The sequence below is a fragment of the Cetorhinus maximus genome, chromosome 11, assembly GCF_964194155.1.
Source record: "Cetorhinus maximus chromosome 11, sCetMax3.hap1.1, whole genome shotgun sequence".
Lineage (NCBI taxonomy): Eukaryota > Metazoa > Chordata > Chondrichthyes > Lamniformes > Cetorhinidae > Cetorhinus > Cetorhinus maximus.
The window spans coordinates 20569183-20587147 of NC_135889.1; the positions used below are offsets into that span (position 1 = coordinate 20569183).

The following is a 17965-nucleotide window of genomic DNA, read 5'->3' on the forward strand; positions in this document are numbered from 1 at the left end:
CTCAACTAGGGATTGCTGGCATTTTCTTAGCAGCATCAGTTTTGGGTCCATCAAGTTTGCTGAAATATTTTCCACAGGATTGCTGCTTTGATTGTGTACCTGATTTGTTTCTTATTCATTCATGAGATCTGGGAATTCTTCCATAGGCAACATATTACCCATCTGTTGCTTATGGGATCACTTGGCTCTATCTAGAGCATGTTGCTTCCACTGTTTAGCATACATATACTCCTGTAAGCTTCACCAGGTCAGCACCTCATTTTTATGTACGCAAGATCAACACCTAATTTTTATGTACATAAAGTGCTATTCCTGGTATGTTCTTCCAAGCTCCTCATCTGGGGTTGGTCCCCTGGCTTGATGGTAATGGTAAAGTGAGGTGGTGGAATACAACTCTGACGGCCTACTGAGCCTCATTGATGCCTAGTTTTCAACTCTGTATTTTTTCTGAACCTGTTTAGCACATTAGGGCCAGACAACACAATGGAGGGCGTCCTCAATGTGAGATGGGACTTTGTCTCCAAGCATTGTATGCTACTGTGTTGCAACCTCTGGTGAGTCTATACTGGTGGGAAAAGATATACCCAGGGATGGTGACTGGATGTAATTCTGTAAGTGTGACTGCGTCATTCTGTTCCTTGACGAGATACCACTATCTGCATTGTTTGTCGCATTCATTTTTATTGGGCTGAAATTGATAGAAAATACCACATGACGTCACTCAGTTATTACCACTTAATTTGAATGCATCTGACCATGTTTTGTGCGTCTGCTCCAAAAGACTTCCATTGAAAAATCTTGTGGCTTTAAAATAGGTGATATCCTGCTCTATGGGTCCACAACAGATTTCCGACCACATCATAAATTCTCACTTTATTTTTAAAAAATAAAAAAGCATTTTTTCAAGTGTTTTTTCTCTCTCTGTATCATGGGTAGGTACTGCAAAGTAATGGGAAAAACAATAGCTGAATATTTATTGCATGTATGGAGATTAATTCCTCAAGTCCTCTGTCTCCAGTTCTCTCTTGTGGTATCAAAATTGACAAGCATGCCTGCATTGTTAGTTCTGTTGAAGGGTCGTGAGGACTCAAAACGTCGACTCTTTTCTTCTCCACCGATGCTGCCAGACCTGCTGAGTTTTTCCAGGTAATTCTGTTTTTGTCCTGCATTGTTAGTGTCTGTCTTATTAATGTGGATTTCTAAACAGTAACTTGTAATCTGTTGACTTTAAAGTATTTTTAAATTCTGGACTGTTTTTGATTTGAAAATGTAACTTTCTGACAACAGAATGCAGTTTGAACCCATGGAAGATTTACAGGAGCCCAGAATATCTTCAGAGCTAAACAAGTAGGTACTAAACGTGAATGTGTCTCATCCAAACCAGCGGCCAGGTCTTATATAACCAACTTGACCAGTGGGCTGCATACAGTCCAGATTGAAAATTGAATGTGAATAATTACTATATGAAAGTGATAATTTCATTAACATTAAATCTTTTCATATTTTGGACAGCATTTAGCTTTGGATATGTCCAAGGTAATGTTTAAAGCTCAATAGAAGCATTTTAATGAAAGAACAGTCAGGAGTGAAGTCACTTACCTAGCATGTTAACTTAGTTTCTCTCTTAGGTTCTGCTTGTCCCATTTTTCCAGCGTTTTCTGTTTCATATTTCCAGTAACTCCAGTATTTTGCCTTGAATATCTTATTCCTAGTTCTTTTAAATTGCATATGATGGTACATATTGATCATCCCATGTGGGACAGTCAGGGCATATACTTAAAAAGTGACAGTGTTTCTAGGACTGATTTCTTCTCCGCCGATGCTGCCGGACTTGCTGAGTTTTTCCAGGTAATTCTGTTTTTATTTTGTTTTGGATTTCCAGCATCCGCAGTAGCTTTTAGCTTTTTGTTTTTATCTTTGTGTTTCTAGGAGGTTTGTTGATGTTTCCCATATAGGTTTGTGTATTGTCCATTCATGAGTTGAGTTCTGAGGAAAGATTAAGGAGGTTAAACTTGATTTTTTTTTTAGAAAAGGGGAGATGTTGATATGACCTGAAACAAATTGAGAAAATTGGTCCTGGCAGATAATTTATTGTTGTCCTGTATTGAAATAATAGACAATATAAAATAAATGAAGAAATATGGAGTAAGGAAGAGAGTGAGGTTGTAGAATTGTAGAGTAAGTTACTGAGGAAAGACCTTGCAGTGGATAATACAAATGGGTTCTGGTGATCAATAGGTTTGATGTGAGAAGCTGGGTAAGAAGATTGTTTATAAAAATGGACATAGTTGTGCATTCTAAGGATCTTTTCTGGTGATTTTCTTCTGGATTACGTCCTTGGTTCTGTTGCCTGAACTACACCAGAAAATTCTTGGGTTATCTTGTAAACAGTCGTAGGCCCCCTTTGTTCTGTGAGCACAAATGAGTAATTTTTAAAATTGTATGCTTGCTATGGTTCTCAAGTTTTAAAGTTTTTGCTGGAACTTTAAGTGGAAAATGACTAACACTACTGTTTTTATTGTCTGTTATCATATGACCTAAGCAACGTAAACTTGTTCAAAACTCAGCACAGGCTAGTAGCACTGGCAAATTCACTGGTCGGCATTTCTGGCCGCACGAACATAAAGTTCTTATACCTCAGAGAATTCAAGGTATTACAGCACCGATAAACATCTATTCTCATGAAGGTACATCCATTAGGAACTGTCGAAGAAGCCTGGAGTACTCTATAGTCCATGAATGTATTGACATGAAGTTTTTGAGATGCAGTTGCAGATTTTGCACAATATTAAACATCCAACAAATCATACCTAAACATTTCTTGGGGGCGGGGGGACATCTCAAAAGAGAGAATTAGTCATGAGCTCCTAATTTACCTTCAGATATGCCTGACAGAAATCACACTATAGTTGACTGCGTGACATGCTCATTATTAAACTCCAGAAAGCTAGTTGGTGAAGCATTGAACTAGAACTAATCTTTACACACATTTTTTATAAGCATTTATTTACAGAGTTACATGTTACCCCACCATCTCCACTTCAATCGATATTTTGCCAGATTCCTTTTCCTTAGTAAGCACCAATACAAAATGCTCATTAAGTATTCTAGCCATGCCCTGTACCTCTAGGCATGTATTACCCTTGGTCCCTGAGACTACCTACTCCATCACTCACTGCTCGCTTGCTGTTTACATGCTAGTAAAATTTTTGGGTGCCCTTTTCTATTGACTGCCATTCTATTCTTATATTCTCTCTTTGCCAGTCTCATTTTTCGCCTCACTTTTCTCAGCCTGTTGCATTTGACTTAGTTCTCCTGTCCTGAAGAATTCACCTGACATGCATCGTACGCCCTTTTGATTCATCGTGTTCTCGAATTCCCTTGTCATCCAAGGAGCCTTGGCTTTGGTTCCCTTAACTTTCACCCTTCCTATTTAATATAGAACTACTCCTTTCTCAAGTACTATCCAACACTCACTCTGTGCACTTTATTCTTGTTTTTTACTGATATATACTGGTGTCCGCCCTTGCCAATTTAGTTTAAACACACCTGAAAGACACTCGTGAACTTTCCCACAAGGATGTTGGCCCCAGTCTTTTTGAGGTGAAAGTCGTCCCTTTTGAATAGATGGATTCAGTCCCAGAACTGATCCCAACACTCGAAGAATCTGAAGCCCTCCCTCCCGCACCATGCGTCAAGCTATGCATTGATCCTCCCTATTTGCCTATTTCTACTCTTGCTAGCACATGACACTAGGAGGAATACAAAGATTACTACCTTTTGAGGTTCTACTCTGTCCTTTATGTGGAGACTTCATTCTCCAGAAATCAGCCCAAAGTGACTCTTAGCTTCTTTTCCCTTTTCCAGATAGATAACTTCTAATTCCTAAACTGGCTTGGGTTACCCAAGAGATCCATTGCTCTAGCAAACAGTAGGCGAATCTTCCAGTTTCATTTAAACTCTCATGACTTTGGTCTCTTCAATCCACACACGAACTGCCACCTGCGTTTTGTGTGGTGAACAATGCAGACTTGCTGCCTCTCCACTTCTCTCTCTTGCCCCCTCCGGTTAAATAGACAGATTTAAGTATAACCCTTTATAAAACCTGACTTTTGTAGAGACTGACTCTCCATCCACTGTCAACACAGCTGCTTGGGTCATTGTTTACAGTTGTGAATATCTTACATCTTCCTGGTAAAGCAACCTCAGCCTGCTTGAAAACCCTTTAACAGCCAAGCCACCCAAGCTTGTAGTTAGACAATCCAGAGCAGATCACATGACCTTTTTCATTCCTCCGTTTTACCCTAAATTACAGACCCAGTCCCAAAACATCTTAATCTTATAGAGCCTTGCATACCCCAAAGACTTCTGTACTTCCTGCTTCTTCCTCCTCTTCCTATTGGCCACCCTTCTACTCTTACTGCCTATGGGGTGACCAACTCCTGGAGGGTATAATCCAGGAAACACTTATTCTCCCTAATGCCCAGTAGTGACTCAGCTGGCCCTCAAGCTCAAAAATCCAGAATTTGAGCTGAAGTCACTTCGTAGATATGCTCCCACAAGGTGCATGAACTGTCCTAAAGTTTCTACATGGCTTATTGTCTTAACCAGAGCCTTTCCATTCCCTATGACCCCTTTTTTCTCTAATACGTCCAATCTCCTGAATTAAATTCTGTCTCAGATGGCCTGATACTATACCTCAGTGCTCTCTCCAAATTTTCTCAGATCTCTGTTTTGAAAGCCCATTTCCCTGTATGTAACGCATTCAAATGTGCAGAAAAAATGGCTAATTATAGTATCTTCTAGACGAGGAGGAAAATTGCACAGAAAATAGACTAGTTGATAGAGTTGATATCTTCCAACCACCTGGAGTAAATTCATCGCACTAGCATGGGAAGTATATGCAGTTGTCAGCTTGTATTCTGGTTGATTAGCTAAGGTTTAGTGTAGCATTTCATCAATTAGTTCTTGATTTCGGAGAGCCTATTGCGGAAAGGACCTTCAGCTGTGGCACTCGTGACCATGATGTTCCTGTTTTTACACTTATCTCTGAACTCATCATTGGAAAATTCCTCTATTATCAGTCAACAACTTGGCTGGACTTGGGCACCAGCATTTATCTATTTCTCTATGATTTTGTCTATTTGTCTTACTAAGTGTTGTGGTAGAAGGACAAAATATGGTTACCAGGTCTGCAAAATATAGAATGAAAATATTTCTGACTCTCTCATGCCATAAGATCCATGGCATGGATCGTTGTTAAACTTGTGTGCCAGTGAAAAGCTTAAAATAGGGCCTGGTGGCTTCCTCCGATATTTTTTTTTACAGATTTCACACTTCTCTAACTAATCTCTTCTGTTAGCCTTGTGTACTCCTCATCACCCATTCTTGCATCTTTTAGCAGGACTTCTTGACCTTTCACAAGTAAGGTGGGAAAATTACTTTTTTTGCTCTGATTCTTATCCCCTGGTGTCATTAATACTTGTCTAACGCTGGTGAGAAACATGATGTTTTGTTAAGGGTAAAATGGAGATCCACTGACTTTCCAAAAATAATTGCCTTATCATGCTCCATGTTGAGTTTCATTTGTGCCTTTTTAAAAGAGTGCTTATTCAACAGCTTGGGCATCTCGCTTGAGACAATGGGCAGAATTTTGCCCTTGGTGGGCGGGCGGGCCCCACCGGCTCGACAGCGGGCGGGCAGCCGACCCCCGCCGCCGAAACGGGGCCTGCCACCATTTTGAATGGGGGGGCCAATTAAGGCCTGCCCAGCGGCCTGCCCAAGGGTGGGGGGGGAATTCCTCAACTGTCAAAGTGCATGCACGCGAAAGAGCACACTGCTCCCTGAGACTAAGTGCTGTCTCAGGGAGATTACTGACAGTCTAAAAAAACTTTAAAAATAGAAAAATTAAAAAATTATTAACATGTCCCCCTCATGTGACAATGTCACACGAGATGGGACATGTTAATAAGAAGCACAGAAACTTTTTTTAAAAATGGACATGAAACCTCATCCCGCCAGTGGATGAGGTTTCATGTTTTTTCAGAAGCCCGCTGGGGCTCTTGGCCTGCCCGCAAGCCTTAAGGTTGGACAGGCAGGGTCTTTAATTATCCTGTCAATGGGCTCAATTGGCCATTGACAGGATGGCGGGCGGACAGCTGATCGCGCTGTCCGCCCGCCTTCCTAAAGATTTACTTGGACCGGGATGACGTCGGGTTCCCCCCCGACGTCATCCTGCGTCATTTTCGCATCGGCAAGCAGGCCCCGCCCCAACTCGCCGATGGGAAAATTCTGGCCTATATCAGTGCTGATGAAATGGCATACTGTGCAGCTATTTTACATGGGACCTCAATCTAGGGACCTCAATGTGGTGTTGTCATCAAGCTGAAAGCATATACTACTTTTATATTCCTTAACCTTGTGTCTACCCTCATTGCTTAGTGAATCAGTATAACATTTAACCAATCTGTTTTACATACTGTTGATATGCAAGCACTATCCAACACTGCACAGTAAAAAGAGTTTGCCACTAACCCTTCCGTCACTGCATTAAAACGCCTTATGACCAGTGTAATATGTTTGGGTTCATCATTATTTTCTCAGAATTTTCCTCAGGATTCTCTTTACCATGTCATTTCATTGACACTGCCTTTCTCCTTGGCCAGTTCACTGCATAATGATACTTCAACTCAAACCTGAAGCACCTGTTTACTGTTCATTTGACATTCCTGAGATTTATTGATTGCATTTTTCCTCGTTCTGCCTGCCTTTAATCTTTCCACTGTATTAATGCTTGCATCTAGTTTCTAGACCATTTTGAAATCTGGCAATCATTTTTGTGCCATCTTTGTGTCACTGTCAAGTGCCTGATTTGTTCCACGAAGGCTGCAGGAAATGGCTGTTCTCCAAGAATTTTTTTGCTCAAAGCAGCAGACGTCAGATTCAAAAGAGTCTCCTTTTTTGAGGGAAGCGGTAATATAAGAGACTCTGGGGACCCGGGTTCAAATCCCACCATGGCAGGTGGTGGAATTTGTATTCAATAAAACTCGAATCAAAAGCCTAATGATGACCATGAAAGCATTGTCATAAAAACCAATCTGCTTACAAATGCCCTTTAGGGAAGGAAATCTACCGTCCTCACCTGGTCTGGCCTACATGTGGTTCCAGATCTGCAGTATTCCTCAGTTGTATCAAACTGCTAAAAAGTCAAAAAAAAGGAATGAAACCGGATGGACAATGACCCTGCAAAGTCCTCCTTGCTAATATCTGGGGGCTTGTGCCAAAATTGAGAGAGCTGTCTCACAGACTAGTCAAGCAACAGTCTGACATAGTCATACTCATGGAATCATACTTTACAGATCATGTCCCAGACACCACCATCCCTGGTTATGTCCTGAAGAGGTGGTGGCATAGTGGTACAGTCAGGAGAGAGTTGCCCTGGGGGTTGTCAACATTGACTCTGGACCCCATAAAGTCTCATGGCATCAGGTCAAACATGGGCAAGGAAACCCCCTGCTGATTACCTGTACCGCCTCCCCTCAGCTGATGAATCAGTGCTCCTCCATGTTGAACTAAGGACGCAGAATGTACTCTGGGTGGAGGGCTTCAATGTCCATCACCAAGAGTGGCTTGGTAGCACCACCACAGACCAAGCTGGCCGAGTCCTTAAAGACATAGCTACTAGACTGGGTCTGCGGAAGGTGTTGAGGGAACCAACGATAGGGAAAAACTTACTTGACCTCATCCTCGCCATCTGCCTGCCGCAGATGCATCTGTCCATGACAGTATTGGTAGGAGTTACCACTTCACAGTCCTTGTGAAGACAAGGACATGTCTTCACATTGAGGGTACACTCCATCGTGTTGTGTGGCACTACATGCTAAATGGGATAGATTTTGAACAGATGAAGCAACTCAAGACAGGGCAACCTTAAAGCACTGTGGGCCATCAGCAGCTGCAGAATTGTACTCAGCCACAACCTGTAACTTCATGGCACGGCATAGCCCCCATTCTACCAATACCACCAAGCCCACACCCACAGCCTCTACCACCTAGAAAACAAAAATAGCAGATATTTGGGAACACCACCATCTGAAAGTTCTCTTCTAAGTCTTGCACACCATCCAGGGGGATAGGAGCATAATGATGATATTACTGGACCAGTCATCCAGAAGCCTAGACTAATGCTCCACAGTCATAAGTTCAGATCCTACTCATGGCAGCTAAAGAATTTAAATTCAATTAGTTAATTAAAATCTGGAATAAAATGCTAGTCTCATTAATAATCATGAAACTACCGGATTGTTGTAAAAACAGATCTGGTTCACTAACGTCCTTCAGGGGATGAAACCTGTCATTCTTAACCTGGTCAAGCCACTCGGTTGTATCAGTGAAAAAATGTGGCAGTGTACCTACACTGCATGGACTTCAGGAGTTCAAGAAGGCAGCTCACTGCCTCCTTCTCAAGAGAATTGCCAGCAGCGGCCACATCCCATCAATGTATTAAAAGAATAAATGCTCCTCTCCTGGATTTATGGGCAATGCTACAGGAGATCTTCAGTTGGTTATGCAGTGGTCCCACCTCCAAGTTTTACACTCCACTCTGATACTACCTTCTTTTAACTGAGCGACCAACAATTGCAACTCCATACTTTCAGGTTTTAGTTTTGTCTGATACAGGTACTGTTATTCTGGACCCAATGATCTATATCCAAACCAACACGTCTTTTGTAACATTGTTTTGAATGCTTGATCTGAAGTGCTTTGAATATTAATCTCAGAATGCAGAGTACAGAAACAGATCATTCAATCCAACTGGTCTATGCCAGCATTTATGCTCCACATGAGCCTCTTTCACTCTCTTCATCCTATCAGCATATCTTGTGCCTTTCTCCCTTGTGTTTACCCATTTTCCCCTTAAAACACATTATTCTATTTGCCTCAACTACTGCTTGTGGTAGTGGGTTCCACAATCTAACCATTCCAACATCCTGGATAAAGAAGTCTTTCCTGAATTTCTTATTTGATTTATTACTGACTATATGTACAGTCCCTAGTTTGGTGACTCTTAAGAATAGCCTACAGTACAGTCTACTTCTGTGAAACTGAAGTTTGATCAGTGGGTGTGCTGTGCTGTATGAGATGGTGCTTAACTTTTTGTATTTGAACAACACCTGTACAGCTGTTTGTGATTTTTCTCCCCCACTGCCCCCTGCCAGTAAAAACTAATAAATCTAAGTAAAGACATTCATTGGACAGGGACCAAAGAAATCTGAAAGTTGTTATCTCCAGAACAATCTGGACTTCTTAGTAACTCATTAAGATGCAATTTGAGTGCATCTGAGATGCATTAAGGTGTTATATATAAGTACAGATCTGTGCTTCAAAGTTATTGGTTGGTGCTTAAAATGCTTTTAAGACCATTCTCGGGCAAGTGATATGAGGTTCATTGAGAGTAGTAGCTTCTTTGAGTTAATTTTGTTTATTGTATTTCCATCTAGATCAAAAGTGCCTACGTTTTACTGCATCTGGCCTTGTGAAAAGTGCAGTTACTGCAATACCTTAAGTACACAAAAATGTAGGAACTGTAGTGAACCAATGAGAGATGAAGAGCAGCCTCTGTATTTGGAAGGTATGTGTATTGGACCCTTCAAAGCAATAGTTAAGGCAAATAGGATACTGGGCTGCATTTACAGGACCATTGATTACAAAATGAATCTTTTGTTTCCTTTGTACAAGACCTTGGATAGGCCTTGTTTAGAATATTATGTCCAGCTTTGATCCCCTCACATGGTGGGTGACATTGATGCTTTGAAAAGGGTTCAGAGGAGAGCTACAAGATCGATTCACTCTTCAAAACGCCATAGCTACCTAGATGGACTTCGAGATGGGACTCGAGAGAACCTAACCATCTCCCCTGGATATTCAACTACATTACCATTGCTGAACCCTGACTATCTACATCCTGGGGTTTACCATTGACCAGAAACTTAACTGGACCATCCATATCAATACTGTGGCAACGAGCAGCTCAGAGATTAGGTATTCTGTGTCAGCTCCTGACTCCCCAAAGCCTGTCTGCAAGGCAAAAGTCAAGAGTGTGATGGAATACTCCCCGTTTTCCACATGAGTGCAACTCCAAAAACACTCAAAGAAGCTTAGCGCCATCCAGGGCAAAGCAGTCCACTTGATTGGCACTTCATCTGCCACCTTAAACATTCACTTTCTCCACCACTGGCACACAATAGCATTGTGCGTGCCATGTACAAGTTGTACTGCAGCAACTCACCAAGGTTCCATAGCACCTTCCTGCTCCCACACCTATGACCTCTACCACCTGGAGGCACAAGGGTGGCAAACATTTGGGAACGCCGCTATCTGCAAGTTCTCCCCTAAGTCGCACACCATTCAGGGGATGGTAGCATAGTGATAATGTTAATAGTCTAGTCATCCAGAACCTGGACTAATGCTCTGCAATCATGGGCAGAATTTAGCCCATGTTGGGTGGGGGCGGTTGGGAAGCCGATGGCTGCCTGTGATCAGGGCTGGACTATGATTTCACGCTGGGCGGCCAGTTAGGGCCCGCCCAGCGTGAAATGCGAGCAGCAGTGCTGAGCGCTGTGGTGTTGGGGGGGTGGGCGGAGGCGAACGGGGGGCACGAACTTCACACAAGTGAGCGCTTGAAAATCTCCGAGGCACAGAGCTGCCCCAGGAAGATGAAGCGTTTTTTTTTAAAAAAAGATTAAGATTTGAAAAATGAAATAAAACATGTCACATGAGCAGGGACATGTTATTAATCAAATTTTAAAACTTTTATTTTTATTTGCTTTTGGAAACCTCATCCCTCCCGTGGATGAAGTTTCCAAAAAAAATGCTAAGACCGCTTGGCCTTTTTACCTGCCCGCCAACCATAAACTTGGACGGGCAGTGAAAAATTTAACTTAATTGATTCTTTAATGGCCTTAACAGACCTTTCAATTGTCGGCGGGCGCACTGCTAACTCCGGCACGCATCCACTGACCAAGCTATCGTGCAACTGCGTGTTGACATTGGGACGCTCGGCTGATGTTAACATGCGTCATTTCATGTTTGAGCAGGTAGAACGTGTGCCCGCCCACTGAGCTAAAAATTTTGCCCCATGAGTTTAAATCCTACAGTTGAGCTGGGGAATTTAAATTCAATTAATTAACAGAATCTGTTAGAATTTCTGTTTGGTGTAAAACCCATCTGGTTCACTAACACTCTTCAAATCTGCCATCCTTACCTGGTCAAACCACTCAGTTGTAAAAACTGCTACAGCAAAAATGCAGTGTTGGTGTACCTACGCTGCATGGACTGCAGCAGTTCAAGAAGGCAGCTCACCACCACCTTCTTGAGGGCAATTGGGCAATAAATGCTAGCCTTGCCACCAGTGCCCACATCCCATGAACGAATGAAAAAAAAATGCTCCTGTCCTGGACTTATGGCTAATGCTACGTTAGATCTGTCGGTTATGTGGTCTTATTTCTTTCTCCCTTGTGTCTATCCACTTTCCCCTTAAAACACATCTATGCTATTTACCTCAACTGCTACTTGTGGTAGCGGATAAAGAAGTTTCTCCTTCAACCTCTACCCCCTAGAAGGACAATGGCAGCTGATGCAATGAAATACCACTACCTGCAAGATCCCCTCTCAAGCCACACACCTTGGAACTCTATAGCTGTTCCTTCACTGTAGCCGGATTAAAATGTTGGAACTACCTTCCTAACAACACTGTACATGTACCAATCCAGAAGAACTGCAACAGTTCAAGAAGACTCACCACCACCTTCTCAAAGTTAGAGATGAGCAACAAATGCTGGCCATGCCGGTGATGTTCATGTCCCATGAAAGATTTAAAGAAAATGTACTCAGAGGTGCAGATTCAGGATAGTTTGCTTGAGAGTTATAAAATAATGAAGGGCCAAGTTTGTGTGCAAATTTACAAATTGAATTAGATAAGTTGAGGAGGAATGGGGTCATGCATGTAAATTCCACAATAGGTTCGATGTTCAGCTCTTTTCCCAGAGAATAGTAGACCATTTGGAACATGCTGTCAGCTTCTGCGGTGGTGTTGATTCACTGTGTGATTTTGGGAGGGAGCTGCAGCTCTCTGGTTTCTGCTCAAGGTAGAGACCATATCATACAAGAGGTAGGTAATGAATAATACAGATGTTGATGGATGTGGTCTTCTGGGCTAGTTTTAATTGCCTAGCATGTTGGCTGCTTTTCCTTCCAATGTTCAGTGTGCTTATCAGCATTGAATTTCATTTAGCATTGTTTGGCCTATATAGATTTTGTCCAATTGATCTTTCAGTTTCTGAGCTGATTCCACTGCTTGTCGTTGGTCATCTGACCAATAGAGATTCTGAATCTGGTTTATATAAAGTAGAAACCATAGTGGTCCCAACACTGAGCCCTGGGACACCTGTGTATTATTATCTTGTCCATCACAATGTAAATCCTCCAACAAATGCTTGCTGTTTTCTTTCGTTAAGCCAATTTCTTCTCCATTCCCAACATTTATCCTGAATCTCCACTGCTTTAAGAATGATTAATGGCCTTTGCATGAAACATTGAACCATTAGAAAAATCAAGATATATGTTGTAAAATTTTGCATAGTCTGAGTTATCATTTCCTCAAAGAAGTTGAGGTTGACCAGGCAAAATCTTCCCTTCCTAAGCCCATGTTGATTACTGTTTACTAGGTTATTGCTGTGTAGATAATCCTCTAGTTTACTGCTGATTTAATTTCTTAATTTTATTTCCCTAACTAATTTTGTGTGGAGATAGAGGCTGATCATGCATCTATTTACACATAGGGATTTTGTTAATTAGTTATAATAAGTGAGATATTGGTCAGGTTCACTTTACCTTTAAGCCAAGTGAAGTGACATGATGGATCCCACTGGAGTTGGGAGGTATGGCTTCAATGTTAACACCTGCTCCCACCAACCTGATGTGGCCAGCACCTAAACTAGACAGGAACGTTTTGTGGACTTTAACAGCTTCCATTTCATCAATTGCAGCTCATGTGCAAGCATAAAAAGAGGTTCATGCGGATCTCTGTGGAATTTCGTGGGAACTGCCTTCATACTATGCGAGCTGAATATCTCCATAACCTGAACACAACCTTATAGGATGGCTTCGTAGGGATAAGGGCTGCTCTTCTCAACCATGTCTAATGATATTTCTATGGAATCCCTCCACTCAACAGTAGGAGAGCTACAATGCTTTGCATATCAACCATGATGTATTGTCAAGTAAACTGCAGGAATGTTCAAGTTAAGGTTCAGGTGCCTTGACGTTTCTGGTGATTGGGCATTATATGCCAGCCAGGGTGCTGCATATCATTATTGCATGCTGCATCCTACACAACGTAATGCAGAAAAAAAGTCATCTGCAGGTTTAGAAAGATGGAGACACTCGTGACTCCTCCTCGGATGAGGACAACAATGATGAAGACAACGAGAACCCATATGCACACTCACTCTATTGTACTGCTGTCCACAACATGAGGGATTCAATGATTGTACATGTATAGTTGGCATTCCAACTGAATCTAACTGTAGCCCAGTGCCATAACTTTGTCATGCAAACGGTCATGTAAGTCCCAATGCACTGGTCCAACATCCCACAGCTTCAGCTAATTTATCATTATTCTACCCTAATTATATTAAACTCACTATCCAGTAGGATAACAGGAAACAGTGGGATGGTATGACTGACGAATGATCAAAATAAATGGTTTAACAAATAAATATGACGCCAATATGTTAGTCCTATGTGACCAATATATGCTTTCTCTTTCTATGCCAATCATTTCCAGATAGCGTTGCCGTTGTGTTTTCAGCAGAAGTGATTAGAAGGGTGTTTGTTTACCCTTCTCAGAGTACTGAGTTGCTCTTGGCTAATGACCTCTTGCTTTTGAAGCCTGTGAAGGCCTTGTTCTCTGCCTTTGTGCAGCATGTCTGGTGTTGGTTGAAGTGTGGTAATGGATGAAACTTGCAATTGTTCTGAGAAATAAGAAACAGGTAAGGAAAACATTAGAGGTGAAGGACAGATTAGGACGTGTGGTTCAAATAAGTGCTGTTTATCTCATTCGGTATAAATAGTTGTTTTCCCCTTATATTGGTATTCTTACAAAGTGTGCTGATAAGTGCAAGACAGAAAGTTTCAACATGTCTCTTTTTCAATACTCAAGCTCTATATTACCAAACGGCTATTTATATGTTTTCATGTTTGGTACTACCTTTAACTTTTTTAGTTAACCATGGATGATGGATCTGCCCATTGGAATTTTTCATTTTCGTTAGAATGTATCTATTCTGAGTATTCTGAAATATCGCTTTTAAATGTCTGCCCTGCATCTCTATTGATCTGTCCCTTAACCTCATTTGCCAGTTAACTTTAGTTCTGTTTTCATGCCCTCATAATTGCTCCTATTTAATTTAAAATACAAGTCTTAGACCTACTGTTCTCTCCCTCAAACTGAATGTAAAATTCAATCATATTATGATTGCTGCTACCTAGGGGCCCCTTCACTATGAGATCATTAATTAATCCTGTCTCGTTGCACAATATCAGGTTTTGTATAGTTTTTTCTCTGGTTGGCTCCAGGTGTGCTGCTCTAAGAAACTATCCCTAAAATACTATGAACTGCACATCTAAGCTCACTTTTCCCATCTGATTTGTCCAGTCTATATGTAGATTAAAATCACCCATGATTATCGCCATATGTTTCTGACATGCTCCCATTATTTCTTCCTTTCTACTCTGCCCTACCATGAAGTTACTGTTCAGAGGCCTGTACACCACCCCCACAAATGACTTCTTGCCGTTATCATTTCTCATCTCTACCCAAACCGTCTCCACATCCTGGTTTCCTGAACTTAGGCCTCTGTATTGTGTTAATACGATCAATAATTAACAGAGCCACCTTTTCCTAGCTTCCTGTACTTCCTAAATGTCATACCCTTCAATATTCATCCTGCAGCCATGTTTCTGTAATGGCTATCAGAGCGTACTTATTTACTTCTATTTGTGCTCTCAGTACCTCTGTTATGAATGCTACGTGCCTTCAGATACAGAGCCTTTAGCTTTGTCTTTGCATCATTTCTGTAACCTCCTAATCTTACTTGCTGATGTACTCTTCACTTTGTACACTCTATCTCTTCCTGTCACGGTCCATTTATCATTTCCCATATTAATAGCATTCTATCTTACCTTGTCTCTACTCTTTGATTTACCACATCTTCCTAAATTTGATCCCTTGTGCCCACTGCTTAGTGTAAAACCTTCTCAACTTCCCTAGTTGCGCAGTTCAGTAGAACACCAGTCCCAGCACCGTTCGAGTGTAGACCGTCCCAATGGTACAGATTCTGCTTTTCCCAATACTGGTGCCAGTGCCCTACAAATCGCAAAGCACTTTTCCCACACTAGTTTTTGAGCCATGCATTCATTTCCCTAATCTTATTTAATGCCTTATGCCAATTTGCACATTGCTCAAGTAACAATCCAGAGATTATTACCTTTCAGATTGTGCCTCTTAATTTGGTGCCTAGCTCCTCGTACTGACTATGCAGAACCTCTTTCCTCATTCTCCCTGTGGGCAGGTGTTGTATCTCTTCCACTTGCATGGGATGGTGAGATGGTATTAGGGGTGATTGAGGAATGGAATGGGATGTCCGGAGGGAACAGTCCCTTCGGGATGCTGAGAATAGGAAAGGGGAAGATGTGTTTGGTGGTAGCATCATGTTGAAGGTGGCAGAAATGGAAGAGGATGATCTGTTGAAATAGAAAGCTTGTGGGGTAAAAGGTGAAGACAAGAATCCTATCATGGTTCTGGATGGGTGGGGAAGGGGTGAGAGCAGAAATGTTGGAAGTGGATGGACACGGTTGAGGACCCGTTCCACTATGGTAGGGGGAATCCTCGGCTGAGGTAAAGGAAGACATCAGAAATGCTGGTATGGATGGTTATAGAATTGAATCATGAAATTTTACGGTGCAGAAGGAGTGCATTCCACTCATCGTGTCTGTGCCAGCCAATAAGCAGACATCCAACCTAATCCCACTTTCCAAATCTTGGACCATAGCCTTGTAGCTTATGGCACTTCAACATTTAAAAAGATATGCACCTGAAGATTTCTGTCTCTACCACCGTTTCAGGCAGTGAATTCCAGCTCCCCACCCCACTCTGGGTGCAAACATTTTCCATGGAATCTCCTCTAAACCTTCCACCTCGTATCCTAAATCGGTGTCTCATAGTTATGGACCACTAAACGAAGGTTAATAGGGCATTCATATCCACCCTATCTAGACCCCTAATAATTGGATACTTCAATTAGGTACTTCACCCTCCTCTCTTCCAAAGAAAATGACCCTAGTCTACACAATCTTAGCTCAAGCTAAAATTCTCGATCCTCGCAATTCTCCTTGTACCGTCTCTAATGCAATCAGGATTTTCCTATAGTGCAGTGACAAAACTGCATGCAGTACTCCAGCTGTGCCCTAACTAATGCTTTATACTGTTTCAGCACAACCTCCCTGCTCTCATATTCTATAACTCCGCTAATAAAGGGACATATCCTAGCGCCTTCTTGACCACCTTATCTACGTGTCCTCCATTTAGGAATCTATGGCCATGCATTCCAAGATCCCTCTGTTCACCTGCACCTCTTTATTTATTGTGTATTTCCTTGCCTTGTTAGCCCTTCCAAATGCATTATCTCACACTTCTCTGGATTGCATTCCATTTGTCATTTTTGCAATTACCTAATCAGCCTGTTGATGTATTCCTGCAGTCTATACAATATATATATATATATTGTTCCTCACTATAAACCACATGGACAAGTTTTGTATTGTCTGCAAGCTTTTTTTATTCTTTCATGGAATGTGAGTGCCACTGACGAGGCCAACCTTTGTTTCTCGTCCCTTCAGAAGGTCGTGGTGAGCCACGTTCATGAACCACTGAGGTCCATGTGGTATAGGTATACTTATAATGCTATTCGGAAGGAAATTTCAGGATTTTGACCCAGTGACAGTGAAGGAATGGTGATATAGTTCCAAGACAGCATGGTTTGTGGCTTGCAGGGGATCTTGCAGGTAGTGGTGTTCCCATGCATCTGCAACCCTTGTCCTTCTTGGTGGTAACAGCTGCAGGCTTGGAAGGTGAGTTTCTGTAGGGCATCTTGTATATGATACACTCTGTTGCCACTGTGCGTGTATGGTGGAGGGAGTGGATGTTTGTGGTTGATGGGTTGTCAATCAAGTGGTCTACTTTGTCTTGGATGGTTAAACTTCCTGAGTGTTGTTGGAGCTGCACTCATTGAGGCAAGTGGAGAGTAGTCCATCACACTCCTGACTTGTGCCTTGTAGATGGTGGTCAAGCTTTGGGAAGTTGGGAGGTGAGTTACTCATCGCAGAATTCCAAATCTTATACCCTGTATTCAAGTCCAAACCATTAATATATACCGCGAAAAGCAACGGACCTATTCCTTAGTTGCCCTGTGGAACCCCACTTGAAGCAGCCTTCAAATCACAAAAATACCCTTCACCCGTTACACTTTGCTTCCTGCTTCTGAGTCACTTTTGGATCCAACTTGCTGCTTTACCTTGAATCCCATGGGCTTTTACTTGTGTGACATGTCTACCATGTGAGACCTTATCAAAACCTTACTAAAATCCATATACATTTCAACAAATGCACTACTTTCATCTACCTTTCTCATGACTTCCTCATGGGAACGCCACCACCTGAAAGTTCCCCTCCAAGCCACTCACCATCTTGACTTGGAAGTATATCGCCGTTCCTTCACTGTCGCTAGGTCAAAATCCTAGAACTCCTTCCCTAACAGCACATGGACTGCAGCAGTTCAAGAAGACAGTTCACCATCACCTTCTCGAGGGCAGTTAGGGATGAGCAATAAATGCTGGCCTAGTCAGC

At 42.0% G+C, this 17965-nt stretch overlaps 1 long non-coding RNA gene across 1 annotated transcript; it reads left to right on the top strand.

Annotated features, from left to right (window-relative positions):
* Nucleotides 1-489: 489 nt before the first annotated feature.
* Nucleotides 490-9615, top strand: LOC144686256 (uncharacterized). Its single transcript, XR_013577884.1, has 3 exons — nt 490-554; nt 1288-1347; nt 9501-9615. It is a non-coding gene; the product is annotated as an uncharacterized LOC144686256 (long non-coding RNA).
* Nucleotides 9616-17965: the final 8350 nt, after the last annotated feature.